This window comes from Excalfactoria chinensis, chromosome 17 (genome assembly GCF_039878825.1).
Source record: "Excalfactoria chinensis isolate bCotChi1 chromosome 17, bCotChi1.hap2, whole genome shotgun sequence".
NCBI lineage: Eukaryota > Metazoa > Chordata > Aves > Galliformes > Phasianidae > Excalfactoria > Excalfactoria chinensis.
The window spans coordinates 523,486-533,981 of record NC_092841.1 but is presented as its reverse complement, the minus strand read 5'-3'; positions in this window follow the sequence as shown (position 1 = coordinate 533,981).

The window sequence follows — 10,496 nt, the reverse complement described above, 5'->3', positions numbered from 1 at the left end:
CTTCTCCAAGTGTCCTGTCAGCACAGCTTACGTGCCATGTGAGTGGCAAGGGAGAGCGTTCCCTTCCCTTCTCCCTTCCCTGCTATGTGTTGCCATCTTGGCACTCACAGATCCTGAACACTGGTCTCTAACTGAGCAATCAGATGGCGCAGTGTATCATACCATGACGGACAGACAGTTCCTCAGCAGAAGCAATTTCCTGCAGACACCAAAATTAGTGCACTGTTACGACACTTTGATGGTGCCTCTAAACTGTGCATTTTCTCTTTAGATTCTCTGAGCTGATGCCATTTATCTGTGGTTTTCTTCCAATGTGGCAAATGGACGAGCCCTGCCTGGGGCCACCTGCTGGAAGGAAGCCTGCTCAGGGCTCATTTCCCACATGCTGCATAGAAGAACGCACCTCCTCAGCAAATCACCTCCAATGTCAGCATTGTCAGCTCTTGCACAGCAGTCTGTGTGTGGCACAGCTTCAGGCAAGGGAAAAGAAGAAAGCTGATGGGTATTTTATCCCTCAGATAGCAGGTGTTTCCTTTTGGCCTACACACAGGCTGAGCTGAGAGTATTCTGGGGGTCTAGGGGTCAGAAGGGAAAGGGGAAATTGGGAAATACTTTTCCCTCTATTCAGACCCCGATCTAAACAGGACACATGTGGGGCAGGTACAGCTGTGGTCTCCTGCCCTCTATTAGCTGTCGTGGCTGAAGCCTTTTGACATACTGCAAATGGCCGTTGGCTGGTGTGAAAGGCACACGGACAGCATCACTGTGTGTCAAAAACATATGCAAAGATGTCAGTCTAAATGGATTTTTAACTGGCAGATATGTACTTCCTAGTATCTTCTCTCCCTTACTTTCAGGAAGACCACATGGACGTGGAGGATTCTCTCAGAAAGAACAAAGGCCACAGGGCTGAGCATACAATGAATCAAAACCAGGTTAGTGGTAACTGATGTCCATTGAGTTTAGTCATCCTTACTGTCATTTAAATTTGCACAGTTATACCCTGTGTTGAAGCATTTCCCCTGGCTGGAACGTTCGCCATTCAAGCCCATCACTCCACACTGCAGGAGCCCTTGGTGCTGACTGATGTGGAGTAGATGACGAGCCATTAGCAGTAGACTTCACTGCTGTCTGAAGAGATCAATGGGAGATGTTTCTTCAGGAGCAGACCTCCATTTTCAGTCACCAAGATTTTAAAAAAGCCTCACAACACAATGCAGAGAGACCAGACTAGTTCTCCCTTCTCATGACACTGCATCATTTTCCCCCATGGCTCACTTACAGGCTGCCAACATTTTTCATGCCTCTTCATCCCTTTCATCTAAGTTCCTTGCCTGATATCAAGCATGGCTCTGCCGTAATGACCAGGACCTCTCTGGTCAGCACTGAATTTCTAGACTTACCTATAATCTCAGTGTTCCCTTTCAGTGTCTCTAGAATCCCTGTCCACACATACCTCACACCAAAGCCACCAGTGAGGCTGAGTAGAGTCTAGATGCCATAGCATATAATGAGCATCCCTATTAACTGTAATGGCAGGGCAACCGTGTACAAACATAAACCTCTAAGGCGCTTAAATTCTACCCTGCAGACCCTGCACTGCCATTCGCTCCATTGGCTCAAGGAAACGTCACCACATTAGAAGAATGCAAGGCAGCCACCAAGACAGTCAAAGGGAGAGAGAAGGCAGCAGCTGTGAAGAATAAGCAGGCTCCTGGACAAACTGGTTAGTGTGGCACTTGAAACTGCTTTCTTTGATAACCTGTACAAAGGAAAATGTTACAACAAGCACTGATATAAAAGGGCAAGTAATTCACTGAAGATAAAGCAGCTATCAAGTTGTGAGTCTAACCGTGTCACCTGTGATCACAGCGTTCACCTGCACAAAGTTATGTGCCGATGCTTTAGGGATGTGGCCAAAACCAAAGCAGGCAGTGGAGTGCCTGAGCTCTGGGACAGGCGGGCCTGAGGCCTGCCCTCATTTCCGCAGGGAATTCTCAGCTCCCTCCTGGCCCCCATCTGCTGGGCTCTCCGGTCCCACCACATCGCCCAACAGCTTCACAAGAGTCATCCCCGGAAGCGGTGACGGCTGTGTCAGTTGTGCACAGAGCTCTGCAGGTTGCCTGTCTGGAGGATCGCTGCCATTTGTGTCCCTTCGTCCTCAGTGCCCAAAGCTCAAAATAACCCCCTCTTGCAAGGCTCCTGCGTGGGGCCAGGCCTGCTGCTGTAGATGAGGCGCCTCCATGAATAGCACTCGAAGACATTCCTCAGCGGGTAGCTTGCCTTCTATATCTCACTGCAACGTGTTGCCGTGCAGGAGCTGGACAACTGTGCTGTGTCCTAAGATGGCAGGTGCTATTCTTATCCCAGCAAGTCTTGCTCCGTCTGGCACAGCTCCTTTCTCGGCTGAAATGGGAGCAGTCAGAAGCAGGCCGGAGCGGCCCCTCTAAGCCAGTGGAATGGCAGTGTGTGAAGGCAGCGCCTGGGTGCTTGCCCTGCTCTGCTGGGATGTGCTGTGCCACCAGGAGCACGGCAGCTGCACAGGTACTGCCGGTGTTCAGCTGGGAGCGTGTGTGCTGGGGGTGATCACCTGTCCCAGCTATCAACAAATGAACAAGACCAGCAGTAGCTGTCGGAGTGCACAGCTGCCTCTCCTTGCAGCCTCAGTGGGTGAGGGTGAAGTCAGAGGCAGAGCTTGCTCCCAGCTTCAGACGCTTGCAGAAAGTTCAGTCCCCACAGGCAACCAGGTAGAGGAAGTCAAGGCCCAGAGACATCAGCTGGGGCAGTAGCTGCGCCTATCCCCTTGTCCCCTGGCCTGTTTTGGAGCACACAGTCCCTGGGAGCTTTCTCCTAGGCCTCGGGCTCCAGCAGCTCCTGTCAGTCACAGGCAGCTCACACAGGCAGCCCTGCTCTATTCGTGCTCCGGGCACAAGTCGCCAGCAGGTGGCAGAACGGAGCCACTGAGATGGACCCTCCTTTGGGTCGTGTGTGCTACCACCCAGCATCCAGCTCTCACTAAAAGCTGAGCTCTTATAAACCTGGTGAAACTACCTGGCCCAGATGTTATCACCAAACTCATTCAAATGAGTTGAAATCTTACTAGATTTGTCTCCCAACCTTTTTTGCCCACTGGACCAGGACAGAGACAGGTGGTCTGGAGAAAAGTGTGCCTTGAAATTCAACAGTCGTTAATTAATATATAAGATACTGAGCTGACATGAACAGGCACTCATCCCTCTACAAGACCTCATTTGCATTGAGCCTTCTGCAGCAGTCACTAACAGGCACTGAACCACAGGCTGTCTCTCCTCAAGTGCGTAAAGTGGCATGATAGGAGACTGTCAGTGGGGCAAGAAGATATAGCACCAGAAGCTGGTGATGAGGCCCTGACACCTACGCTACATGGTTTTCAGGGACAGATGTGTGCAGGTTCCGGGACATTAATGACAGTTTGAGATGGGAGCACAGCGGAGGTGTCCATGCTGCACAGCTGCACTTTAATTAGAAGTTATTCCCAGCATGAGTCTGGAATACACCTTTGTCTTGTAGATATTCTCTGCAGTTTAATAAGTGTTTATGCTTCCTTAATGTGTGACTTCATATGAAAATTAGAAGTGAGAAGAATATATTTATTTGTAGCATTCAGTCAGATATAGTAACAAAGTGAAGAAAACCACGTTTGCTTGTCTGCTTTTCTCTGAGTTATCCTCAGTAGTGCATCACAGCATTATGCTGTACCTTCAGAGAACAGTTCACAGGTTGAAAAAATATTTGGACCAATTAATCTGTTGGAATTCATCATGAGCTACTGAATACCCGGACATCATGTGCTGCACAGGGCTTCCATAAATACATATTGCTGGCAACTGGGTGAGTTTTGATGAAATGTCACTCTACGTTGCCTCAGGCTCCTTCCTGGGCATCACTTTCAAAGACAGAAAGTTGGGTCACAGGGACCTTTGATATCAAAAGTACAGCTCATTCTATGTTGCCCACAGGGAGTAATATCATGCTCCCTCTCTCCTTTCCTTTCCTTCAACTTCCTTCTCCCTGATTCCTGCCACTTGCTGTTTCCATTACTTTTTTTAATCCAGTGGTCTCCCAGCCTGCACACCCCACTCACCTGCTCTGTAACAGGAACCCCTCAGCTGCTTTGCTGAGTTATGGAAAGGGCACCTTGAATGTCATCTTGTTGGCTGGAACATGCTGCCCAGATCTCTTCCACTGCTGTTAGCACTGCAGACAGGAGTCTCAGTAATGGTGCACCTGTAGTGTGCATCTGAAATCTGCCCATTTTCTGATCACAGATTATGGGGTTTGTTTGCCACTTGTGTTCTGTTAACTCATTCTGTAGGAAGCTACTTCACAACACATCTGTCACCGGTGCTCCTCCTAGAGCAGACTCACTCACCTTCCCTGACATTCAGTGAAGGTAAATCATAACTGCATTCCAAGCTGTAGAAATTAGTTTTTGAATGGAGCACAAGGGACAAGGCATAGCAAGGCCATCATAATTCCTTCATAACCAGTCTGCAATTTTAGCTTATCTTCACAAGTGCTCACAGATAAACCAAGGAAGTTTTGTTTGCATTCACCTTAGCAAAGAATGTATGACTCACAACAATTTTCAGTCTGTGGGTTTTAAGTCTCATTCATTATGACCCTAAGTAATTCTTCCTGGGAAAGTGTGTATTGCTTCTAGCAGTTCTCTCACCTCATTCCTTCAGGCACGCTTATTGGTAGTGTTAGTTTAATGGCACATTTCCCAAGTAGATGATGCATCAAAAACATGGCGTAAACACATTCTGCAGCAAACACAGAGCACATCTAAACTGAACTGATAAATGCCCCTTTGATATGGAAAATGTTTTCTTACCATCTGTCACATCCTACCAGAAGCACTGGGATGAAAGGTTTTGTCACAGAGCAGCATTCTGACATTTCTGCTTGCCCAGTGCTGACATTCCTGTGAGCTCTCCTGTTACGCTGAGCAGAATTGCTACAGCAGAGGTAGGGCATTCTCTGTCAGTGTCCAGCAGGAGCTACAGGGCAAACCAATGTCAAGCAGACCCTGCCGTAAGAACTTGGCCAAGAGCAGTGTTTGCATGCTCAAAATCATGAAAAGATTTTTATTTATTTATTTTTATTTTTTTTAAAGTGGAAAGGAAGTCAGGGAACTTCACCCATTCAGCAGCACAGACTTCTTGCTCTCCATGGGTTTGGCTATAGCCACGTTCCTCTTTGAGGAAGTCACTCAGACATCAGCACTGAAGGGATTAACTGGGGCAGCCAGCTAGGGCTGCCAGCAGGGCCTGGGCAGTTGGGGGCTACAGAGGTAAGGAAAGAAGACCTGGAAAGATTGGTGGAGGAAGGGGTATGTGGTTGGGAAGCTCCTGGTAAAGGAACAGCTAATGAGAATGATCAAGGACGCATAAAGCATATAGAACCTGACAAATTCTCCTTTCTCCTCTAGCTCAATCCTCAAAGGCAAACCACAAGATTGACCTATATGTACTTTACCCACACAGCCCCACTGCATATACAGCAACCTCCACACAGCACAGAACAGTGCTGAATAATACAGAAACTTCAGGGCTAGGCTGCAAAGGATTGCTCTCCTCATCCAAGCTTCTTGCTGAATTCACAGAGTGCCTCCTGCCACCCAGCGGGACATGGGCACAGAGGGTGGCAGGAAGGCCAGAGGAGGAGAGATGCAGAATATGTACTTAGCTCCTCCTGCTAGGCAGTGCTGTGCTCAAGATGTAGATGCCTAGTCCTCTTCAATATAGCTAAGAGCACAAGAGACCTCCACACTGTCGTCAGATTTTTCACCTCAGAATGATTTCGGCTCTTACAGTCATTCATGTAGGAAACACCTCCAGAAGTTGTCTCGTGATAAAAGTAAGCATAAAGCCATCCACAGCTAGAGGAAAACGGTGAGCAAGAGACTGGAGGGATCTAACTACATTTGTCTCTATGGGAACTAGAGCCATAACTTGGCAACAGTGCTGGCGTAGGTCTAGTGTGCCTGCCTGCACAGTGGAAAAGCTTTGAGGTGGGGCTGTGGACAGTGAATCCAAACAGAACACATCCTTACCTGCTGGTAAGGGACCAAGATCTCAGAGGCATGTCAAGGATGCTGAGAACGCACATCCCTCCTTAGCTGTGAAGAGTGCTGCACACAGACCTCTCACTTCCTAGGCAAATGCCCTGTGAATGGGACTCTGAGAGAGATGGCAGTTAACGTTGGGATCTCTGCCCTAGTGATGCCACATTTAGAATACTGTGTCCAGTTCTGGTCTCCTCAGTTCAAAAAAGACAGGGATCTTCTGGAAGGAGTCCAGCAGAGGGCCACAAAGATGATAAGGGGGCTGGAGCATCTCCCATATGAGAAAAGGCTCAGTAACCTGGGTCTGTTCAGCCTGGGGAAATGGAGACTGAGGGGGGGAACTGATAAGTGTTTAAAAATATCTAAAGGAAGGCAAATGAATGAGGTCAGGATCTTCTTGGTGGTGTGTGGACAAGGAAGAGTGGCCCAAAACTTGAACATAGGAAGTTCCATACAAACATGCAGAATAACTTCTTTACAGTAATGGTGGCAGGAGCACTGGAACAGGCTGCCCAGAGATGTTGTGAAATCTCCTTCTATGGAGATATTGAAGACCTGTCTGGATGCTGACCTGTGTGATGTAGGGGACCTACTTTAGCAGAGAGGTTGAACTTAATGATCTCTTGATGTCCCTTCCAATTGCTGGAATTCTGTGATTCTATGAATACCTAATTTTGTTTTGCTTGCTTTTGCTTTATCTGTTAAGGTATCTTCCCCTCAGCTCACAAATATTCTCACTTTTACTTTTTCAGTCTCTCCTGCTGAGACAGCGAGCAAACAGTTGTGTAGCACTTAGCTGTCTACCACAGCTAAACTGGAACTGCAAGGCAGCACTGGGGCAGCAAAGCACTATGGGCAATGACAGTCAAAGGGATGGAAAGGCATCTAGGCAATCCCCTGAGGAACTGGAGGACAGTTGGGTGGCATCTTGCCCATGACATAGTTGCTTTGATGCTGTTGGTCTCTTCAGCCTTACTTCTTGGATTTGTTCCTGTGGTAGAATTTAGGAGCCAGCAGAGGCTGCTGAGGGAGCCTGTAGGCTGCTGTCCCTTGAAATTGAAGATACTGAGATGAGAAAGCATTTATCCAGCTGTGTGGAACTGTGACACTTTGGGTATTGTACTGCAAAAGGTGGAAGCTCACTGTGATGTTGCTATACAAAGTTTTCATATCGTTACTCTCACAGAGAATCATTAAGTCATAGAATCATAGAACAGTTTGGATTATATGGAACCCTAAATATCTTTTTGTTCCTACTCCCTTGCCATGAACTGGCTGCCCCCCACCAGCTGAAGCTGCCCAAAGCTCCATCCAACCTGGCCATGCTCACCTTCAGGCATGGGGCACCCACACTTCCCTGGGCAGCAGTGCCAGTGAACCACCACTCTGAGTAAAGAATTTCCTCCTAACAACTAACCTAAATCTCTCTTCTTTTAGTTCAAAACTCTCCCCTCTTGTCAGACCTAAAAGTTGGTCTCCATCTTTTTTTATAAGCTCCCTTTTAAGTACTGAAAGGCTGCAATGAGGTCCAAAGCATTCCCTTCTCCATTCTGAACAACCCCATAGTACATGGTCAAACTGGAGCCATTCCCAGCTGCTCTGCCACAGTTCACATTGCAGACATCTGCACTTCCATGGAATGTTTCCTACTGGAGCAGAAACCAAACATTCTCGAGTTTTCTCCATCCCTGCAGGACTGACTAGCAGGGATTGCAAATGTATTTAAAGAGGCATTACAGGCCTCACCTAGGAGTCTTGCATGTTATTTGCAAGTGTGAAGACCAATAACCCATTTGGCTTCTGGATTCAGTAATTCAGATTACTGAGTACTCCTATGCACGAAGCTGGAATGCCCAGTGGATCCTGACACAAAAATGTATAGCTTGTGTAGGACTGATAATCTCTGTAAATTAAAATAAATCTGAATCACATGATCTGTATACAAGAGTTTTTTAAGGGATATCTGTCTGGGTCTCCTTATGCCTAAGGTTTTTAAATCTTGTGGGTGAAAATTCTCCAATACAGTCTGCCTGCAAGTACAATTTAAAATATTTTGCCTCTTCCAAAAGAACAACTGGAGAATATGTTAAAAAAAAGGGGGGAAAAAAAACACAAAAATAAACAATTCAACAATTTTGGTCTTGTTTTCTCATGAAAGTTCTTCTGAACTACCCATGTTCTGAACTTTTTCTATCTATTTTCTTTCAACAACCTTATTAGTTTTTACTCCCTTCACATTTAGTACAAAGGACAGGGAGTTTGCCCTTTGAAATCTGTTTGGACAAGTAATGCACTATTTGTTGTGAACAGTATGCCCACAAATGTCAATGCTGCAGTTCACTATTTTCCTTCCATGTCATTGTTTAATATCACCTGTTAAAGCTTTGGGGCAAAAATGATGGTTTGTTTGTGTGGAAAGCAGGCATTTTCTACAATGGAAACCCAAGGAAAGTGTTTAGACAGTGCCAGTGCAGCCAGGCGATTCTGGTGATCACAAGCACTAAGCACTGCATGCAGTTCTATCTGATACCAGAGACTGCACTCAGAAATAGACTTAGTTAGCACTGAAGATGCAGTCTTAATAGTTAAATCTGCTCACCTACATTATATTAGCTTTATCTGATCAAAAAGCCCAGCCAGTTTGAGAAGCATGACTTCCTTTTACAAATACAAATAAAGGGCTGTCACTTTTTTCCTGTGTCCATTATTTTTCTGGCCTATTATTGTACCTCTGATTTGTCCAGTACAGATGTCACACTTACTGCACTGTAGCTCTTGATTTCCCTGTAAGCCCTTTTAATACCATAGGATTCCATTAATCACCTGAATTTCCAGGGAGGAGCTTCCATGCCAAGTGTGGAAATTTAACTTCATCTTTGTTTTTGTCTAGATCTTTGGACATCTGCATCTGAGAAATAAGAAATAAAGTTTTTGCAGTGAAAGTGCTAACCTGCAGACAGGAGTATGAAATTGGCTTCATCATCAGAAGTTAAGTCCATAGTTGGCAGAGGAACAACTGCAAGTATAACATTTTGAAAGGGAGAAAGAGAACATGGTCAGAATCGTGGTGGTATATTGTGCACTACTGGAGCATGTGCATAGGAGGGTACAGGCTGCTCGGGAAGAATAGCAGGGAAGATGAGAAGGGGGATTTATGCTTTATGTTAAGGTACTCCTTGATTATGTAGTGCTGCTGTTTGAAACTGTAGATGAGCACTGAGATGTGATGAAAATGAGGCAAATTTTGATGGGGGTCTGTTAGAGACCACCTGTTTAAGACAAAGCTGGGAAAGATGCTTACAAGCTGTTTGAAATCACTTCCTTAGGGAAGATTTCAGCCAAGACATCACCTGCTGAGAGAGCAACAGTACAAACAGACAAACGATGCTAGATTTCTCAGGTGATGCTGATGACAGTATCCTAATGTAAATGGTGGAGGGGCAATGCTGTGTTCTGGAAGCAGAAATAAACTACTGTTAAATAAGTTAGGTCAATCTGAAAGTAATGCCTCCTATTTATTTCCATGGAAAACTACAACAGATAAAAAGAGCAAAGGAAAATTATTTGAAAGAGCAAATACAAAACACCATTTTTTAGCAGAGTCACCACCATTAGCTTTGCATTTTTTGCAGCAATGAACAGGAGCCTGTATGCCACACTCAGAGAAGTCCACATCAGTGGAGATGACCCACTATTTCACAGCTACTATCACAGTATTATTGCTGAAATGCACCACCCACCACCTCACTGTGCTCACATGCTCTGTTTGGTTTCCATAAATGTTCAGCAAGCATTGATGAATGGATGCCTTTTATTTGCATGGAGGAGTTAAATGACACACCTTTGATTCATGTGCACTTTCATGTCAGAGTGCCCTTTGCTGCCAGCAAGAAAATGTAATAGAATATTGGTGGGAAGGTTCATCCTTGTCACGGGGTTACCCCGAGATGTTTTCATCTTAGCTTCCCGGTGACCTAAATCACAAAATTATACATGATGTGGAAACAAGAGCTGGCCACAAAACAGTAGTATAAAAACACTTCTTGGGTACTTAGGGAGATTAAGCATGACAGTTCTGTGGGTATGATGCAAAAGAACACTCAGGGAAAATATAAGTCTCCCAATGAATTTAGGAGACTGCCTGGTGCAAGATGATACAGAAAATACTTAAATGTGCAGCAACTTTTCTTCATCAGTCTTCAAAGTCAAAACTTCCACTCAGATATCTGCATCTTCCAGCAGTGTTTTTTTTTTTTTTTTTTTCCTTTCTTTACCCCTGATAATTAGCATACTTTCACTCTGAACATTCACAATAATATCGTGATGTGGCTGTCAGTTTAGTAAAACTGATCTGCCTGCTTTCTATGTGTTTTATTAACAGAATCAT